General features: G+C 46.8%; 1 protein-coding gene across 1 annotated transcript in view; it reads left to right on the top strand.

Annotated features, from left to right (window-relative positions):
* Positions 1-22110, top strand: part of LOC144140195 (phosphatidylcholine:ceramide cholinephosphotransferase 2-like) — a 301789-nt gene that overhangs the window by 57338 nt on the left and 222341 nt on the right. The gene's annotated exons all lie outside the window — the stretch shown is intronic.

The raw sequence follows: 22110 nt of genomic DNA, 5'->3' as shown, positions 1-22110 counted from the left end.
TTGTGTCTAGTCAATGCAGCATTTTTGGAATTCTGGCAGTTCTAACGCTTGTTTCTCACGCACCGATCTTGCAGACGAGGTCACATTGTTAGTACTCCGAGCGATTGAGCCGGAGCTCCCTTATTTGACTCAAGCAAAGCTATCGCAGGTCACCCGCGATCTTTTCTTCGCAAGCCACGGTAGCCACGAAGGAAATGGCATGCGCCGTTGGAATTATGGCCGTTGTGGCGTTGGTAACGCTTGTTTGTCACGCACCGATCTTGCAGACAAGCAACATCGCGCTAAAACTACAAGCGATGTCACTCCTGGCATGTCAGGCGCATACAGCAGCGAAAACCTCTGAGTTTGTAACAAGTTGGGGATAATGCAAGGCAATATTAAAGAGACCGAAGCATGTGGTGGCGGCGACGTAATAAGTGCAGCAAACAGGTACTGTGGGCGGCAGCGACGAGCGAAAAAGATGTAACATGGGCCGCCCCCGCCGGCCTGCGCAGAAATGGAAACACGCAATCGAAAAAAACTGTCCGGCCGATTCAGTTTGTTGTTGACGAAGAGCAACCGAGGCTTCAGCAAGAAACGATTGTGCTTGCCGTGGTATGAGTCAAAGCATATCTTGACATCGTTGTCGTTATGCTATCGTCCGTCTAGAAGGGAAAAATCAGAACGCAAACGTTTTCGTCTAGCGTCTATACCAGATATAGACGCTGCTGTTTAATGATATCTGGAGACAAATTTTTAGCTAATGGTGAAGCAGCGGATATTTTGTAGTATGGACAAGTGAATTTTATGGGTTAACTGAATGGCTGAAATTGAAATATGCACTCTAGAAACATTGATAAAACAACAGTATAAACAAGAATTTGAATTTTGTTCGATCACACTGAAAGTGCAAGTTATCAGAGTTTGTACTGTACTTTACCTTGTGCTGTATCTTGTACTTTGTATGCTTCCAATGCTGACAAGGCAGAACATATATTGTCTGCGAGATGTTACACAAAGCATCAGACATGACGCGCTGATTTGTGCGATATGTGACATGTTGTAAGAATACCTTGAAGACATGTTGCAGAACGTCTAGGACTCATCGTTGAAATCTTTATATCATGAACATGTTGTTGATCTTCGACATGTTGTTTGACTCTTTACGATATCAGACCTTTATAATCTTGCAGTATATCGACATCTAGTAGAAGTCCTTATCATTAAAGACATGTCGTTATACTTATTCGACAAGTCGTTGAAATCTTTGCGATATTGGACCTTCATGATGTTGAGGACAACGAAATGTCGTTGAATTCATAAGGTGTCAACAACATGCCGTAAAAGTTATGTGATTTTCGTTGAAATCTTTGTGATATTGAAGACATCTCGAAATCGTTATGATATCATGCATGTCGTATGGATATGTTGCCATATGTACAAGAAAGCGCTGAGAGTTGCATTGTGAAAGCTGGCTACCTGTACAAAATGCAACTTCCTTGAAAAATGCAACTTATTTAATACACTCACACTGCACAAAAATATGCTAAGATGCTGCCTAATTAGGCTCATACATCCAGGACAGTGGGTATTAAAGTTTTAGTGCACGTGGCTGTCCATGTCGAAGAAGCATGCAGATAGTATTTGGCATCAGTTGCTGATGACTTGCCCACAAATAATCACCATGAGTCACTGAAAATACAACAAAAAGTCAACAAGAACTCCACAATAGAAAAATCACTGTGCGGACCACAACGAAAATTCCGTTGTGTTCTCAATGTGTAAACTCAATGAACATTGAGTTTCACAAATAATCACCATGAGTCACTGAAAATACAACAAAAAGTCAACAAGAACTCCACAATAGAAAAATCATTGTGCGGACCACAACGAAAATTCCGTTGTGTTCTCAATGTGTAAACTCAATGAACGTTGAGTTTCACAAATAATCACCATGAGTCACTGAAAATACAACAAAAAGTCAACAAGAACTCCACAATAGAAAAATCATTGTGCGGACCACAACGAAAATTCCGTTGTGTTCTCAATGTGTAAACTCAATGAACATTGAGTTTCTGTTGATTTTCCGTTGAATCAATGAGAACTCAATGAAACGTCAACAGAAATTCAGAACCCATTTTTGTAAGGGATATTACAAGACTCGAAACCGAAGAAGAATTCCAAGTAGCTCTTTATTGCTTTTCAACCCTTCCAGGCGCGAAGAACAAATCCTATTCTACTCGGGATGGCGTTCTATGATTTGAAGAAAATTACTTTTACTCTCTTGTCCTGGACTGAGGACCCGGCCCACTAACCAGATCGATTTTATTGTTAAACAAAGTTTTCCCCTCCTCCCTTTACTCCTCCTCCTCCTCTTGAGGGCAGTTTTCCTATAACGCATATCCGAATATCGGGAAGATATGGCTGTGCAAAATGTTCCGAAATATCCCTCCAGGTCTTAACAAACATATGTGTTACCATAAATTTAACGAAGACGTGACTCGTTTTGCTCAATAAACCTCCGTACTGGTTAGATGCCTGGTATAGAATCAGCACGCACGTATATACACACTGGGTTATTTGGAACTCAACCTACAGTTTTTGCAGTCTATAGTGCATGTCGGCAAACTTTCATGCCTTGACAACGTAAAGTGATGTGACAAAACGCGTTCGAGCGTTCGGCAAGGTTGCAAAAACTGTTTTACCTTACATATGATTACCGGGAATCGTGATGCCTTCTGCCAAAGCCGACAGCCCTGAAGGCCTAGAATTTGTTTTGTCTTCCATTTTCGCTGTTGTCGGTTATTAGCAGCTGACTGTTCCTTTTGTTCGAATGCTTACATGAGAAGCTGACGCCTACCTCTGACTCTTCGCGCTTCCGCACAGGACCGGCTTCGCAAGGAATGGGGTGGCGCCGGCAATGTTTCTCCCGTAGCGGTATCCAAAACTATACTTTAATTGACACCATGAGCTAGTGTATGCGATTTTAAGCCTATTATTATGATAAAAAATTACCCACACGCCAATTCTGGTGCGGACAAGCATCAGACGTTGACCGAGCGCAAAGAAACAGCAGGGAGAGCGATCCTGAGTGAAGCAGACGACAAATGCGAGAATCCCTAAGCTGACGTCACGAAGGCGCGCTTCGCAGCGCCGCCTGTGTTCGCGCTCACCGCCAATAAGAAAGCACTGTTAAGCTCTGCACGAAACTGGGAGAACGAGCCATTAAAAATACCCAACTTGGCACAAAACAAGTTACACAGGTTTTGCAGTCGGTGGGCAGGCGAATGGCGACTATCATATGCGCCAGTGTAAAAGGGACAGTGTAACCGCGTGCACTTCAGGGGAACTCGGAACGCGAGCTGGGACCATATTTCAGGATAAGGAATGGTTTCGTGAAGGAGCTTGGAGAGAAAAAGAAGATCAGCTTGATCACGTCGGCAACTTAAACGAAGAAGTTGGTTGGTAGCTGAGGTTGAGTGGTGGTTAAGACAGAGTCACAGAACTACGTCCGAGCTGGTGTTTATAAATTGATAAAAACTTTCTCTTACCCTTTCAAGACATAGGTGACCGGTAAAATGCGCAAAGGCTCATGGCTACGTTGCCTGCTCCCGCCACTTCCGGTTCGAGGTCTTGCCTGGCCTCCCGTACGCCGGCGGCTTTCATGTGCGTGTATGCGTGTTGTTTATTTGTCAAAGTGTGCTTACCTTTCAGAGGAGCCCCTAGGAGGATTCATCGTTGTTATTGATGGACTGTGCGATGCATAAGCGAATTTTTTTTTTTCGCTGGAAAAATATAAACAAGCACACACGTGCGCGTGAAAGTCGCCGGCCTAAGGGAGGCCAGGAGAGCTCTCGAACCGGAAGTGGCGGGGCTCCGCGGGAGCAGACAGTGCTCCCATGAGCCTTTGCGCTTTTTACCGGCCACCTATTGGAGGTTGGACTTGCATGATCCCTTCCAAACAACGGGTGAATATTCTAATTGCGGAGGGGGGGTGGGGGAATTGATTTATAAAGCTTCAGAAAAGGAGCAGGACAACTAAAATCCTCTAGAAAGCCTGCACAGAGCACCCAAAGGGTGGAGTAGTAGTAATAGTCAGCCCGTTAGCATCCATTGCAGGAGGAAGACCTCGCTGATAGACTTCCCATACACCGCGCCATCTGAAATTGTTTTTCGCCCCCGAATTTCCTAACTTCTGTTGCTTATCTTCCCGACCTTCGATGGCCATTTTGTTACCGGGGGGGCGGGGGGGGGGGGGGGGGCGGTGTCTGCGAGTTGGCCGGACCCTACGGCCGGCACAACCCCCCCTTCTCTAATTTGAGGTGGCATCTCTTTTACACGAGTTTGTTTCCGACAATAATAGTAGGCGAAGCCAGTGTCCTAAAGTTATTTTTGTTTTGCTGTTGTACTGGGAATACTGCAAGCGTCTCGAAAGAGTTTTAGCACATTTAAACCAATTCTTTTTGGGTGCAATCGTTTTTTGCGAGTGCACCAACGTGAACAGTCTATCTGTACAAAAATGCGTAGTTGGCGAGCTTAATACATCTAGTAGTTCTAGTCATGTAAATGTAGAGATTGTAAAAGAAACAAAGAACAAAAGCAGTCCAAACAAAAAGTCACTAAATTGTCTGGTGATACCTAAATCTGGCAACCGCGGGTAGTTCGTCGGCTAAAAAAAAAAGACAATATAAAAGGTGAACATGAGGTAGCGAAACAGCAAAGTTCTACCTTACCTACTCAAGCGCCCTCACGTGATACAAAAAATTGAAACGAGCTAACGAAGTCCCAAATATATAATTCAGCGCCCTCGCGCGATTAGCTAAAAAAAGCAGAACAACCCTTATGAAAATTTCTATGTCCAGTCAAAAGACAGTCTGCGTCCCGAAGGAAACAGACTGCGTGCGTCCTGTGTGTTTCCTCTGTGTTGGAATTTCGCCACCGACTTTCTGCGTACTCCAAGTGTCCCGTGTGTTTCCGTCCTCCATGCGTCCAGTCTATCTCCCAAAGGCAACGCAGACACCATACGGCCTTTGTGTGTCCCCTATATGTCTTGAAGGCAACAGACCGCATTCGTCCCTTGTGTGTCCCCCGTATTGAAATTTCGCCACCGACTTTCTGCGTCCTCCAAGAATCCTTTATGTTTCCGTTTTCTACGTATCCACCTTTTGAGTGCCCTTTGCATGCTGTCAAATAACAGTGCCCCACAGCCAGCTGCATGTAGAAAATGTCAGCCAGCTCCACAGTCACTGTTTCATGCTGCAGCTGTTTCTGTAAGAGCAAGCTGACGAAAATCACATGAATCACACGACTCTTGCAAACCTGACTATTTTATTCAGGTTGGATCCATACGTGCTGCTGCCGCCTGCCACACCAGGTGTCGCCTCATCTTTACCCCTCACAGGACGGGATAGCCACTGCCACGCTTGAACCTGAAATGACAAACGCATTGATCGCATATGAAGGGGTTTAAACAAACACGTCTCAAACATTTGCTGGTTATGCTTATAAATATAAAGGAGTGTTCCCATACAAAACTGAACCAAGTATCCTGAAAGAGAAGGTATAACTTCTCGGTTGCAAAATTAGCCACAAAATTTAGACCACATAAATTAACTAATGAGCTTACGAACATCAAATATGACATACTGTTACATAGGCAACACAACCCAGAACTAAGTACTGTTTAGATTCATGGCCTCCTCATGACGGGCATTTATACAGCCTCGCAAGAACATTTGAGATGAGATTATTGTACAGCACTGTGGGAACAAAGCAATATGGGGGGGGGGGAGGGGGGCAGGGAAGGCAACATAAAATTGCATGAACATGCTAAGACAGGCATTGATCAGTCGTCATCATGAGTAGTTGCTTGTGTCTACGCGTTCTTTGGAACCTATAAAGCCAGCAGTTTTATTGTGCATTTCGTTTACGAGACAGCACTTGCATTGTCTAGTTTGTTTGTCTGTGCTTGCTTACAAAAAGCAAAATGTACATCACCATGAACTGACCAACCTCTAGGTTGGCTCCTCACTTTTTATATTTCCTTGTGTTGATGGGTGGCAGACACGGGAACAGAAATAAAAAACAACCCTAGAAAAACGTGGTGGATAGCACACTTGCACCCATCATTGCATGCGTGCCACGTGGTCACTCATCCCAACAGATGTACAGTGCACGGAGTGACCCCCAAGCAGCGAAAGCTGGGCGTGGTCGCTCTGTACTTTGTGAAAATACAAGCTACTAGAAAGATTTGACAGATAGCACAAACAGTGCAGGTGCGCCAACTTTGCACCATGGCACGAATTTTTCAACGCACAACAAAAAACGCACCGGTATGTCAGTGACACCGTGGAGGAGAAATTCGAACACAAACCAGGACATCAGTGACAGTGAAAGGGTTAAAGCGGTCGAATACAGCAAATTTAATTTCAGGGTTTATGCTTACCAGCAATGAGGAAAGCTACCGCAGTAACTTGAGCTGACTACTCTGTAACGTGCACTCAAATGCTAAAAACACACAAGCATTTTTGCATATGTTTGCACACAGAGCATTCATACTGTTCGGAAATAATGCAGGTTTTTCCTACTATAAACATCATAATATTGCCCCCAACCACGCCATTTGATTTGTTTACAAAATATTTTGTTACAAGCACCTGGCCACACCCTGCAATCTTATCCTTTTTTAAGGGAACCGTCTTTTTCCCCTTTTTCCTTTGTATGCTGCACCAGCAGTCCTGTTTGATATGGAAAGGGTGTTGCTTTGCGATCCCTATCCTAGCTTTTCCTGTTTTTTATTGAAAATGTTCTCGATCTAAATGAATGAGTGCAAAAGAAACCCTGCAGCATTCAATTCGCCAATGCTCATCCATGCACGTCCCTTTGCTGACTCCTTCGAGGTTTGTGTTTTTTTATGTTTACTGCGGAGCACAAGTTTGCTCCGATAATCTATATTTTTACAAAAACCCTGCATTATCCGTGGCTTCATAACAATATTCCAAACAAAGTCTGATACACAAACCAGAACCCCCCACAGCTCTTTCTTCAATTGCTGAGTACCCTTCTACAATTGATTGATTGTAGGGTTTAACGCGCCGACGCAACGCAGGCGATGAGGTGCGCCGTAGTAGAGGGCTCCGGATTAATTTTGACCACCTGGGGATCTTTATCGTGCGCTGAAATCTCGTACACACACGCGTTTTTGCTTTTCGCCTCCATCAGAAAAGCAGCCGCCGCGGCCGGGAATCGAACCCGCGACCTCGTGCTCAGCAGCGCAACGCCTTAGCCACTGAGCCACTGCTCAGTGGCTAAGGCGTTGCCACTGAGCCACCGCGGCGGGTACCCTTCTACAATTAGGACCATCATTATATTTGCTAGAGTAAATAGCTGTTCGGGGGGGGGGGGGGGCTACGATGGCCAGTGAGACTCATTACACTACATGAAACACAGTGGCAAAAAGGCACGCAATACACCCTTTTCACTGCTAGGCACAAGTTGCATCTAGGGCATTGAAGTGAATTCACCTAAATTCTATTTTTGGGTGCATGGAATTGTTTAACTCATGTAATGCAATCCATAATATGACTTTTGAGTAGAAGTCTAAAGATCTAGTTCATCTGTAATAGGCGGTAGAAGAAAAATCCCCACACACTGTCTGTGGGCACCACGCAACTACCACAGTGAACAAGGGTGACAAAGTCGTTATTAATTAATTCATGGAGCAAGGACGCAGCCCTGATGCGACAAAAAAAATAAGAAAGGTACCAGGAAGTTTCTCACCCTCATCGGTTCCTTATTTTTTGCCCCATCTCTGCAATGTTCTTATGTCTTAATATCACTAAGGTACCACAAGAATGCCACAATGGTTTTCTATGTTTTCATGTTCTCTCAGCCTTCAAAATCGAGATTTTCATGCATTTCACAGCCGTAATGAACTCCACTTACAGGTCGTGCAGGATAGATAGAAACAGGAGGCAGCCAATTCTTCTGGTAGCTCACAACGTACATCCTCCATGTCAAACATCTGGCCCTGTAAAAAATGGAAGTTCGAGTAGTAAACAAGCCGTGAAATACTACTCGCTCTGACAGGACATGACAGAATTTGTTTTTTGTAGGTGCAAAAAAGGCATCTTCAGTTCTTTCAAGCTAAAAAATAAGTACAGTGCTCACTGATTGAAACGCAACACTGCGAGCGCGTGGCCGCCAATACATGCAGCGCCGTCCATGGACGCCGCTGTCGCTGACAGCGCACCGCTGTCGCTGCGGGGAACCACTGCCCCGCTTATTGGCAACCGGAAGCAGCAAGCTTATGGTCAAAACACTCTCATCCTTGTGGTATACCACAATGCAACACCTAGCTTCCACGGGCGTCCACTGGCGGCGCTGCATGTAGCGCAGGCCACACGCTTGCAGTGTCGCGTTTCAATCCGTGAGCACTGTACATACATGACAATCCTTACAAGGCTTTCAGCCATACTTTAAAGGAACAGAAGCATCCTTACACTGAATTAATGTTAAACTAAGCCTATTAAATATCCCTAGGTGGTAGAAATCTGTGGCCCCAGATTTCCACTGTGCAAGCATATTCTCTGGTCCAGAGGGTGCGAAACGTGGTTACGGCTTTTAAAGGAGCCATGAAGAGAAAACACAAGTTTGGTTCATTCAAAGGATTCCGTTGCTAGAATCACGCTGACACCATTTTTAACATAACTCCACTCAAATAAGCTACAAATTAGGAACAAAGGAAATGGCCATGCGACCCACTAGCTCATTTCCCGCAACAGAACCTATGTCATACCAGCCAGCTCTGCAGTTAGCGGAGGGCGGCAACAGCAAACGCGAATTAGGCAGAGGCTATAAGCTTGCCGAACGAACTATTTGCGCTTAAATTTAGGGCACATTCTTTTTACAGTAGTAAGAATGGTGGGACCAACAGTAAAGGTTAGGAAAGCACACGTAAGCATAGAAGTACCGATGCGTACTGCTGTTGGTACTGCGCGCACTATGCTTGGTTTAGCTGCACAGGACTGCGGGGCTTTGGGGTTGTCTCGGACAACAATGGCCGACTGACACAAGCAACGGTGTCTTACGTGACCATATTTGTGGAGCGAGCACTATGTTTCACGATGCGATTATTTTCTCGCTGAACAAAAACAAGCCACGTTTAAATACGGTAAAATCAAAACAAAAGCAGAAAGCGGCTTGCCACGGTATGGTGGCACCATCTAGGTTAACTAACGGTAAAGAAGGTTTCCCAATCGGCTGCAGAGCGGTTGGTTCCTGTGATGTCATTGCAGACCCTGAAAATGCACGATTTAGCGGGAAAACCAAAATTTTAGCTTAAATTAATGAATTTCTCAGTGAATAAAGCATCGTTTGCATTTGGACAAGTGCTGGGGGCACCATACCACGCGAAATCTTTCGAATAACACAAACTTGTATTTTGTCTTCATGGCGCCATTAAAATTCTCTCTGAGGCACATAGTGAACGTCTCAGCGTGCCAATACCTCCAAGGGGTAGGCAAGTTGAAATGCTGACGAAACGAAAAAACAGGATGGTGAAGGAGCACGGTGGCAAGCCCACGCCCTGTTGAATCTTTTTCGCACCGTGATTGTATCCCCATCACATGCATATTTGTAAGAATCAACACGTTTAACCCATGCTCAACATGTTACGGTCAACACAATTTATGCAAGCCAGCTACAAATAATGTCACACCACACAAGAATTTCTGTCTGATCATGACGATGCTGGATGAGCTTAGGAAGGTGGAAAAATTTCTTGCATTAAAACAGCGAAAGCTGCCCTGTGACTGCACCAGCAATGCAGGCTGGAACAGCATGTTTTCAAGCTGCGACGTCTAAACAATTATCTGGTCAAATTTTCACTGCCTAAAGACCTTGTGCATGTGGTACTACTTATAAAGTTGCTAGCAATGCTTAAATGTTGAAAATTCAACGTATATGCAACTCTTACGTATTATAACTACAAATGTAATGCAGCCTCCTTGCATTTCTTTACCCGTAAACGAAAACTACCAGTTAGAACAATGCTAAGCTGCCTACGTCCTGTAAAAAAATATACTGTGGGTCAACTGCCTCCTAAAAAAAAAATCGGGGAGTGGGCGTTTTGTTTTACAACAATTAACGCAGTTTTCTTTTTTTTTTTTCATGAAACAAGCTTTAGCGTCGAATCCACCCAAGCCAAGCGGCGGCCGCTGGGCCGTCAGCATAATGTTTTCGTTGCTGGCAATGGCAAGGGGGTCGATCACTCACACAGCATACTGGCCGCCGCTCCTGGAAGCTCATTATGACCGCGCCGACGCAGCCGGTAATTTACAATAAAAGAAGCGCGGCGAGCCGAACACCAAGGAATATACTCAACACGTTTAACAAAACAGCACTGCGGCAACGCGTAATAAAATTTTAACATGCACCACGATAAACAATTACTTACGGCAGAACACGCAGCATTTTTCACACGTCGCGTCGACGGACTGGAACTTGCAGTAGAGACTCTTGATTCACGTAGGCACGCACAACTTGTCAGGTATTTTGTCAAATGGCGACCTCGATGTGCGTTTGCTACAGCAGCGCAGTACGGCGATGACACAGACGCTTTGCCAGCACTCACGATGTTTCAGGTGGCACAAGAGCACTAACACGTAATATTACGGCAGGAGGAGCACGTAGTAATTCACGTAACACCAGCAAATCGAAAACAAACCACCAAAACCACGCACAACGAACCAACCACGTCTTTTCTTGCGCACCTATAACAATGACTGCATATATGCTAGCCTAGACTAGACTTATTACTACAGTTGGCTATCTAGCAGTCATAGAGTTTTAGCAGTTACTTTCTTCCTTCATCATCACCCCTGAAGCAAACTAGGCAGACGCCATTATAGTATTTTGTTAAAGTTGATAATAGCAAGCATATATATAATGGGAGTATATTTTCTTGATGCGAGCAACGTCTTTTGTTGTCGTAAGTTGTTGCTACTCAAAAGCGAATAAAAATGGATTAACAAACGAAGTCATTATCATCGTCATCTACATCTAGATTGACTGTTTTGTGTTTTGTTCAGCGTCCAAGCATTCACCATTCACTGTTTGTGGGCTTTCCACAAACAGAACGGCCGGATAAAAAAATTATTCCCCGCAGACATACGCAAACACACGCGCACACACACACACACACACACACACACACACACACACACACACACACACACACACACACACACACACACACACACACACACACACACACACACGCACGCACGCACGCACGCACGCACGCACGCACGCACGCACGCACGCACGCACGCACGCACGCACGCACGCACGCACGCACGCACGCACGCACGCACGCACGCACGCACGCACGCACGCAAAAGCACCGTGCGTCAAATCCACGCAGGCAAACAATTCACTCAAATGGAGGCTTAGCAAGACTATGTGAGCTCAAGTATTTATACCTAGGTTTACGACCTCATCGTGTACTGCTTTGGTGGCTTGGAGGTTAAGTACTCGCCTACTGATTCAAAGGGCGGAGGTTCGAAACCCGCTCGGTCACTTTTTTTTAACCCGCTTTAATTAAAGTTTTTCTGCCTTAGGTTATATTTTGACATTGTTGTTGCTCTTGTTGCTCTCGTCTGGCTGTGTCCCTTTTTTTCTGTCGCAATATATTTCTACCGCAAGCTCTGCCCCAAAAAACAGTACACCGCTCAGCATTTAGTTGCAAGGATAAGCCATTTTACAAGGACCCTGAAGGAAAACACAGACTAGGACAATCGGAAGCCACTTTTTAGGTTGTTTTTGTTTTCATTGCTTCGTTTTCTATTCGGCTTTTTGTGTTCTTTTTACTTTTTCTGGTCTGTATATTCTTCTCCCTCCCACTTTTTTTTTCGTAATGGGAGGGACGAGGCACTTCGAACAGCCTCGTTCAATATGTATCCTTCTTCCGCCACTGTTTCATACAAACGTACCAGTTGGTAATATTAATTCTGCGAATTTATCAGACCTCACTAGCACGAAATAACGTATACAGTGCTGCAGAATTTCCACAAACCATCGGCATTGTTTCTTACCATCTCTAGCCAAGCCAAAAAACTTAACCTTTCGAGTATAATTAAGGCTTAAATGCTCGACTTTATGTTTACTTGAGGAAGCACAATCTTCAGAAAAAGAATGTAAGGCAACAAATAGTTATCCTTCCTCCCAGTGTCCTAGAGGCAACACAAAAGACATAAGTCAGTCTTTTGACTTCATTTTGCCTTCAGTACATACATAAGCAACAGCATTACGGCACACAGAAGAATTAAGACAGCAAATTCAAGTTCTATCTTACAGCCTTTGTCCTAGAGGCAACACAGGGGAAACAGGCCAAAGTCTTTTGACTTCATTTTGCCCTGAGTACACACATGGGCAATAGCATTGCGGAACTCAGAAAGAGAAGAAAGCAAGTCATTTTTAAAGTTTTATACCTCTCATCCGAAATAAAATCTTCGTATAGAAATTTAAACTTTGTCTTTACCATAGTACATATAAAGGTAAAACATCATGGCTGTTTATCCGGCAGTCTATAAAAAGTACACAGCCTGTTTATGTCCTAGAGTTAACACAAAGGAAAAGTCAAAAGAAAGGCCACACAGTCAACATGCAGGAGACACAAAGTAAACAGAAAGGAAAAGTTCATTTTCATAAGGGAACAACAACAGAAAAACCAAGACGCTGTCGACTGACGTGTTCCTTCTCATGACACCAAGGAAACGTAAGGTTGGTGAAACGGAGAAGTTGCGTAAGAGTGTTTGCGCATTAGTGGAGAGCTCTCGGAATTTCCCTAGCTTTTTAAAAAACTACGCATGCGAAGCTCCGCTATGGTGCTGTTTCCCCTCTGCCGTCATCGTGTTATTCCTCTCGCGAACTGAGCAAGCAGTCTTCGGGCATGAAGACAGCGCGGCGACGATGCCGTGCTCGCTGGCGCGCGCTGCAACGCGATGCTGCCGCGCTTGGTCCACTGTTTCTGGGCCAGCAGAGCCGACACGTCGCCAGCACACGGGCGACGCTGTCGACAGCTGGCCGCTAATTAAATCACCTTCTCGTTAACGTCCTCGCTGGCAGGATCGCTTTGTTCTGAAAAGGCGTATCTGAGAACGAGGGCGAGCGCACCAGCGTGCCGTCCTCGCGACGTTGGGGTCGGAGTCTCGCCTTCTTTTGGCAGCCCGTATACGTGTCATTCATCTGAGCCCTCTCTGAGAAACCCTCCGGAGATTATTACTGCCGCTGCTTACTTGCGCACTGAAATTTTAAATGCAGAGCATTTCTTTAACTCACGATGTCACCCGGCGTTGTCGGCGTGCCTCGGCGTCCGCAACAGCCGTTCCAGGTGCGCTCTCTCCCCCACTCCTCCTCTCCCGCATCACGCTACCCTCCTTGCTCTCAACAACAGGTCCGCACCCCTCCCCCTACACTATATAAAAAAATAATACTTACCGGCGCCTGGTTTCGATCCCACGACCCTGCGGGCGGAACGCAAGGTACATGGTGCTCTACCCACTGCGCCACAAAGCCGACACAGAATGGAAGGCTACGAACGCGCCTTATATCCTTGACTCATTCAAACTACGTCAAGAAGCTGCTGATACAACGCATTCACTACCACCAACTCCCCAAACACTAAACGTTAACGCAATACACCCACCCCCTATGCGACGCATTTACTCGAGTCCCCCTCGCGGGGAGATGGGCCCTTTTTGCTTCATGTGTTGCCTCCAAAAATCGCTCTCCCCCTCCCCAACCGCTGAATCAAAACAAGTGCCTGTGTCCCCCTTCTCCACGGCGGGCGTAGCTTATGGCGAATTCCACTGGGCGAACAGGAGCAAGTGGAGCAAGCATCCAGAGCAGCACACGGGAGTGACGGGGAGTGTGCTTTCGTTCCGCGAATGAAACATTCGCGCTGCTCCGGGAGCCCAGGAACAGCCCAGGAACAAATTGCTCTCTCTATCTCTAACGCGTCTACGTGTATACAGTACTGCACCACAGATTGTAAAGCCAGGGGGGAATGGCTGACTTTTTTGCAAAAGTTTCAGCAAGCGAGCGTCCTTCGTCAGAGTGATGTCACTGGCCGGATGACCCTGACAGCGTGACGTCATTCGGCATGGCTGACCTTTCGGAACGCGTTTCTCGCCCTGGCCTTTGATGGCGCCTGTGCGCATCGGCCGGATGGGCGAATTTGTGAATTTTTTTTAAATGCAGAGCATTTCAGTAACTCACGATGTCACCCGCGTTGGCGTCCGTAGTCCGCACGCTCACTGCGCATGCGCGTCGAGTCGAGGCGATAGCGAACACTCTCTCGCGAGGGGCATTGGATTGGATTCGAACTCTCTCCCGAGGGGCATTGAATTGGATTCGGTTGGATTGGCTTGGATTGGATTGGCTTAGCTTAGATTGGATCGGATTGGATTGGATTGGATTAAAGTGGATTGTGTTGGATTGTGTTGCGTCATAGCCGCGGCACGTTGCTTATAGCCGCGGCAGACGCGCTGGGGCCGGCGCATGTGCAGTACTCTCTCTTCCGCGGTTTCCTCTCCTTCGGGCGCGCTGCGCATATAACCGCTGTGCCGTTCTCCGGCGAAGCAACATCCGCGCTTGGCTCAAACACCTAGAGTCCACGTCGCTTTACAAGTACGCCAACGTCGTCGACTGGGACCGGCTTACGCAGTCCCCTCAACGTATATAAGCGGCGGAGCGCGCGTTCGGAATTCAGTCAAGGGCGTCTTTGCTTGGCTTTCGCTTGACGTGACGCATTGCTTGACTCGAGTAGATGCGACGCATTTACTCGAGGTTCCCCCGTGGGAAGATACGGGCGGCTTTTTTTGAGTGTTGCTATATGAATGGGGGCTTTTTGTACAACTAGGTAGGGTGTGCCAACGTTCAGAGATTACTAGGTCACAAAAAAATCCCGCATAAACGTTTCTCGAGCGCTGTTTTGATTGGCGTTCGTCGCATAGATTCCTGTTCGCGAGTTTTGTCCAAAGAAAGGTGTCCGATGGCTTTAGTATTTTTTTAGATGCGACGGCATCTCATTCACTCGCCTTGTTCCTCCATACGGCGTTGTTGTTGTCCGTCCACACCCCTCCCCCATTCTCCTCGCCGCGCGAGCTGCGCTCTCCGCCGCTCACCCCCTCTCCTCTCCGATAGCGAACACTCTCTCGCGAGGGGCATTGGATTGGATTCGATTGGCTTGGATTGGATTGGATTTGGATTGGATTAGATTGGATTAAAGTGGATTGTGTTGCGTCATAGCCGCGCCACGTTGCGTCATAGCCGCGGCAGGGGGTTCACGGCACGTTTCACGCGATGGGAGAATCAACCTAACGGAAACAACAACGGAACATCCTATGCGTCGCATCTACACGGGGGTTCCCGCGAGGAAAGGTGGGAGTAATTTTTTTTCAATTTCTAGATACTTTCTTCAAATAACAAAAGAAAAGCCTAATGGCTGTAACATGGTGTAATAAAACACAATTCTACATGTATTAATAACGTTCTAAAGCTTGTTTTAGAAGCTCTCCTTTCCGACCGACGCTAAGGTGGTTGGCTGTGGACGCATTATATTGTGAATATGAAGGGCTGTAAAACAAAATAATCCTGCGCGGGTGCGGAAGTCGTGTATTAATCTTTAACCGCTTCTTCTTGTTTGTACGTGCGATGAAAAAGCTGCAGCGCTGAGTGTTATAATTGTCAGCTGACTTACAGCTGACGCGGTCTGCCATGTATACCTGTTCCGCATTATCAGCTGCTTCCTGTTAGGTGTGTGCTAACTTGCGGCTATGGAAACACACTTGTTGAAACAGCCATATAGCGTATACAGTGGGCGGAAAAATCGCATATGCGGGGGTATTAACGGTAGGTGCGCTCGTGCGCAAATCGCGAAATAATACCTAGCGCGTACAGTGAAGTTTATAAACGCTCAAATCGGGGGATCAAACTTTGTTAACACATACAAATATTTCCCGAGCTGGCATATAAGGCTTCGGATGTGAGCATTTTTTTTGTGTTTTTATATTTGCATTGCATAATTAGTTTGGTCGCATATGCGACATGACAATTTTTGGATATGTCGTTAGTTTTTATTTTACTTATGCATTTATGCATTAATATTTTGCCAGATTTTCTGCAGCGAGTTTTATTTATTTATTCAGGACGTAATGGCTTTACTGCGATAGCCATGTATGCCGCTGATTGGAACCCTACATAGGATTTATTTACAGAGTAGTGAAGCAACGAACTTCCATTTTGTGCAGCCTCAGTTGTGGCTCTGCATCGGACTACGCTGAAAATGTCTCCTTAGAATAATCTACTTCAGGGGTTTGCAAACTTTCGAGGTGGAGGGCTGAGTTGCATGAAGCCGACAAGGCAAGGGCCTGACGACAAATCGGAGCAGAGGGGGAAAGGGGGGGGGGGGGGCTTTTTTTGGATCGGTGCAAAGAACGGAAGTGCAGACGTTATCTGGCGAAGTGTGAAGATGGGAAGCAATGCCAACTGGAAGCGATTTTGCTTTGTTCCTGTCTAATCCCATTTGAGGTTAGAAGTGCCATGTCAACAACATGCCTTCAGAAGTGTCAAGGGGACGGGGCTTCTGACGTCGTGCCGGGAGCCGCATTATACTTCCCCGCGGGTCGCAGGTTGCCACCCCTGATCGACTTCGACGACTTGCGCAGCGAAACGCATCGATTTCTGTTACTGGTGTCCCCGAGAGTGCCCTTCGCAAGGTAGCACGTAATGGTCGCTGAGGGCGCAGATGGTGAGCATACGTTCCGAGCCACATTTGTATTCCATTGCGTTTTTTTTCTCTCTGCTTTTCCACACTTCGTCTGATCTAGTTGTCGTAATAAGCGTGACACATGGGGCCTATGGAGTGAACCTGAACGCTTAAGAGCCAATGTCTGAATCATGTTTGGTGGTGCCGCGCCGGAGACTCCATATGCTTCTGTATACATTGGAGCGCTACCGCGAACGTCCCGTTCCATTTTGCGACGACCAACATGAGCTCCAACTGCGTCCACAATATTAAAGTGCGCCTTTTCTTCGTGCCTAACCAATTTTGCTAACGACGCACTTCAAACGGGCGATGGGGGTCTGCTTCGAAACCGAAACTGGAAAAGGCCAGTAGTGGCGAGTGCGGCGCTGGCGCCATCTGGCTAAGGCGGGCCTAACTGCTCGCTGTAACGGTTCGTTACACTTATAGGTATCGCCAGCACAGAGCGGCACTGCGTGATTGTCAGCCGCAGCAGATACATCTTCCTGCCTGTTTTACTTTTGTTGCGAATTTCTTTGAAGTGGCTGTCGAATGTGGCTGTCGAAAGCTGAGAGGGCGGTTGCGATTGTGCCCAAAATACAAAAAGATGGAAGCGGCAGAGGGGAGGGAACCTCCTAAGGTGACGTTCCCGGCTACCCAAAAGAGGTGGTCAGGGCCTCTCCCAAGCTTTTCTTTCCTCCGTGAGCTGAGGCATATAGTTGAGGCTCCGAGTTGGGACACATCGTGGCTGGATGGTGCGATGCACGCCCCGCTGACAACCACACTGCGCTGAGGCCTTGGCAAAGCGGCGCGTACAAGCTTTTCCGGGCCTGCTGGTTGTCGAAACAGCTCTATCAATAGCCCTTCTGTACACCCAATCCGCTTCCTCGGACGCCCTGTTTTATCGCGAGGGCAGCCGTATCACCTCGAATGCGCCGCCGTGTAATCTGTCTCGAGCTGCGCTGCCCCTTGCCCGCTTGATATCGTATCGGCGCCTGCTGTCCGCTTGTCTTGTGTCCTGGAAGGGTATTCGAGTCGTTGTGCTCGAGCTCTGGTTGGGGGCCGGCTGTCTCACCCACGTACGCCGGCACACACGCACGTATACACGGATAACAACAGGGGTGCGTTCTCGTATCTCATTTTTCATTTTGTATACTGTCGACATGTAGGGGCAAAAAATATCTAATTTCCATAGTTTAACGCGCCGAAGCCAGACCTGGGCCGTGAGGCGCGCCGTAACGGAGGGCTATAGAATATTTTGGACCACCGCGGGAGGTTTAACGTGCGCCGAAACCTCGACATAACATACAGGCGTTTTGTTTTTCGCCTCCATCAGAAAAACGGCCGCCGCGGCCTGGTTGGTACCCGCGTCATCAGCTCGGAAGCACAACGCCTTAGCCACTGAGCCTCCGCGCCAGGTAAAATGTTGACCGTGACAACTTGGATTCAAGGGGATGGAACGAGCAAATTTTCCACCCAGGAGGAAATCTTTGTTCACATAACGTATACAAAATGTCCAGACGCTTGTCAAAGCGCCGCCGAGGATTGGGTACCGTGTTTAAAAGGTAAATATTTCCGGGCGAAGACCGCAGCTTTCCCCGTGGCGTACCGGAATAGGATGGCCACCCGTTACTCCACTTTTTCACCCAACTCCCTTCCCCTCTTTTGTCTAAAACGTTTTTAACAACACCAATAACAGCAGCTTGCTTTTTTTTTTTCAGTAGGCAGTCGTCAAAACCAAGCCAGTGATAGTGATTGAAAAATTGTGGCTTCTCAACATCAGTGCGTTGTCATCATTATAAGCGTTGGAAAGCGAAGCTTTCTTTGCCTCGCTGATGGCGACCGTCCGAACCAAAAACGCACTGCAGGAAAGCCAGCTTTCTCTGACGATGATGGTGACGATCGTGGGTGAAGTGAAAGGTGGTTGAAACGCGAAGCTTTCTCTGATTAAAAGCAAATGTCTCCAAAGCACAAAGTCCAAGTCCAAAATGCAAATCGTTACGCCCAAAGACACTGCAGGAAAGCCAACTTGCACAATGAGTTTCCACGAAGGCAGATCGAGCGCCTCAATTAAATAAATAAAAAAATAAAAATAAAACGCTCACGTGTGCAGAATCGAACCGGGGCCCCTCGCATTATGACGCCGACGTCTATCCGATTGCGCCACACCGACACTTTTTTTTTTTCTCGCAAGGGATATCACCGTAGAGGAGGTGAGGAGAGCAGCCATCGACCAGCTGAGCCCTGGAAAGACACCAATCCCCGATGGTTTATCCGCCGCGTTTTATAAAAAGTTTAAAGAAGACCTTAGTCCTTTGTTGTGTAGGGTGTATTTGGAGTCGTATCAGAATGATGTGCTCTCGCCTTCATTTTTAGAGTCGCATATCATTTTCATCCCAAAATCTGAGGATGACGCTATAAACTCAGAGAAATCTCAGGGTATCGGCCCCATTAGCCTGACGAATGTCGACTATAAGATTTTAATGAAAGTATTGGCTTCCCGCCTGCAGACTGTGATCAAAGACATTGTTGGACCGCATGCCAAACTTGCGGAATAAAAGGGAGGGCGATTGTAACGAATGTTCACACGGCCAGGAGTGTTTTGGAATGTTGCGATAGCGTTCAGGGAACTTTAGCAATGCTTCAAATTGATCTGGCAAAGGCCTTTGATCAGGTTTCGCACGAACTTCTTTTAAACATGTTAGAACAAGTAAATGTAGGGTCTGTTATTCTTGATGGTGTGCGCATGGCGTATACAGGGTGTACAAGTAAGCTCGTTGTCAACAAAACAATTGGCAAACCCATCCCGGTTCAACGGTCTGTACGCCAGGGCTGCCCGCTGTCCCCGTCGCTTTTTTGTGTCTACATTGAAGCCTTTTGTTTGAGTATTATTAAGAGTCAAAGATTCAGTGGTGTTCTACTATAGAGTCATACGAGGTGCGTGTTTTGGCGCATGCGGACGATATTGCTCTCTTTTGTATCGATAGGAGCAGCATAAGCGTTGGTGTAAACACGCTAAAGGCTTTCTGTAAGTACAGTGGCAGTCGCGTAAACTGACAGAAATGCTTGGGTTTTTGGCATGGCTACTGGGACACTACACCGAGTGTGTTTGAGTGCATTAGCTGGCAGACGATGCCAGCGAAGTATTTGGGAGTGTTGTTGGAAAATTATGTTGATAGTGATCCTTATTGGCACAGGCAGGCTGTTGAACTGCTAGAAAAGGCCGAGAAATGGAAAGACACTGGCCTTTCAATGTTTGCCAGGGCCTCAGTGTGTAACGTGTTTTTTATGAGCAAACTCTGGTACGTTCTTCAGGTACTGCATTGTTCGCGTAAGAAAGTACAGGCTCTGCATCGTGTGTTTCCAGTGTTTATATGGGGGTCCGCGTGGGAACTAACGAGCCGCACGAACTTGTTTCGGCGGGTGCGCGTCCGGGGTCTTCCTCTCTCGCATTTGTTTTTGCGACAAGTTGTCAATCGGTTTTTGTTTCTGCGTGACGTGAATGATCCTTTCTTGCGCACTGTGTGTCAGATGAGGCTAGCTAGGGCGCTACCTATTTTGTTGTTTCTTCCGCGTTTTTTTACTTTTGGTGCACCCAGAGGATATTTTCGTGAGGTGGTACTGGCAACAAAGGTTTTACGGGCCCGCTTCACGCTGGAATACTTGTCAAGCGTGACGCGCAAAAGACTGTACCAAGACCTTGCGGATATTGTTTTGCCTGTGCCCATGTACAGATCCATGTACCGTGCAGGGCCTGGACAGGACGTACTTTAACGAGTAAAGAGAATGGCAGTGCCGCCATGGGTTAAAACGTTCTTTTTTAAACTTCACGTGGGCGTCCTTCCGGTAAAAACCTGGCAAAAAGAGAAAGGTCATACATTCCATGGGGGGCTTGAGTGTTACCCATGCAAAAAACCCGAGACGGTTGAACATGTTTTCTTGGAGTGTTGGGATGGGGTCTTCTTTTGGGATGTCCTTCAGCCCACATTAAAGAAGGACTCCCCCTGGATGCCTACGGGATCAGGTTTCTACCCATTCAAAGCGAGGATGGGGTACCTCGTCATGGTTCTGGCCCTGCACGGCATTTGGAAATCGCGCATGGCCATACGCCATCGCGATATCGATGTCAAACGGTCCAAATAGTACTTTTCTGAGTCTTTTCGTATGATTATTGAAGTGTGGAGGGCCATTCCCGAGCCTCCGGAATGGTTGCCCGTGTTTGAAACATTAACAAACATGAAACAATTTTAGCTATTACTCTGTTAGTCAAGGGCTGGCTAGCGTTTTTACGAGTGTAGGGTTTTGTTTGTGGTGTGTCAAAGTATGGCAATAAAATAAATAAAAGAAAATGCGCCACACCGACACGGTCAAATCAGCTAACCATCTTCCTCTTAAAAAAGAGGCCTTGATTTTTTTGTTTTTTTTTGTTTTTGCAGTCATGTATCCTCACTGGCAAAAGATATGATCTATCAATAAACTTTACGGGGGGGAGAAAAGGGGGGAGGGGGGGGGGCAGGTAGGGATGGCGTTTAACAATCAAAACGCGGGAAAGTAAAAAAAAAAAAAAAAACTTTCCGTCCACTGTGCATATATAGACCTCCGAGGTATGCCGTGACATCACACACTGGACAAAAAGTGGCGGACAAAATCGCACTAACCCACCAAAACGATGGGCGAACACTTTTTTTCCAAGTCGCCCAAACCAAGGTTTCGATGAAGTAGTCGTGCTGTAAGTGTTGTACGGAACGGCGTTCTAAGGAACGACGTTCCTAGGACTAGTTCCTTTTTGGAGGTACGGAGGAACGCCACCGTTCCATTAAGTGTCGGTTGAACTGTAACGGTAACTCGTTAGGTTTTTGAAGGAATGGCAGGAACGGCGTTCCTTCTGAAAACGTTACATCGCTAGGAGTTGGCTGTTTTCGATGCCAAGGCTCGAGTACAAAAATTCACAATTCGCTACTGTGTTTCTATTCCTATAAGCACGTGCTTCCTCGAAGGTCAAAGGGAGAAAAATAACCACGCAGCGGGCCGCATGCAGCTTGTGCTTGCTTTCATGCCGGTTGAGCTTACGCGGCATTCGACGGGTGAATAGCGCAGCCGCGAAAATTCTTTTCACCTTTCATCGTTTGTCTGGGGAGGCGAGGATGCGCATCTGGCCGATATGATTGTTCCCTGCTGGAGAAAGGTTTCTAAGTCCGAGCGGCGCTGCACGTACAGTCTTTGTCAAAATTTTGTGGGCAAGTCGGAAACGCGCTGGCTGCAAGAAATTCAATGTGCAAGCTTACTTCCCGAGCGAGGCTGAAACTTTTTATGCAGAAGAGATA

Source organism: Haemaphysalis longicornis, unplaced genomic scaffold (assembly GCF_048455015.1).
Source record: "Haemaphysalis longicornis isolate Haplotype H1 unplaced genomic scaffold, Haemaphysalis longicornis Haplotype H1 scaffold_1, whole genome shotgun sequence".
Taxonomy (NCBI): Eukaryota; Metazoa; Arthropoda; class Arachnida; order Ixodida; family Ixodidae; genus Haemaphysalis; species Haemaphysalis longicornis.
This window is presented reverse-complemented; position numbering and strand designations above follow the sequence as displayed.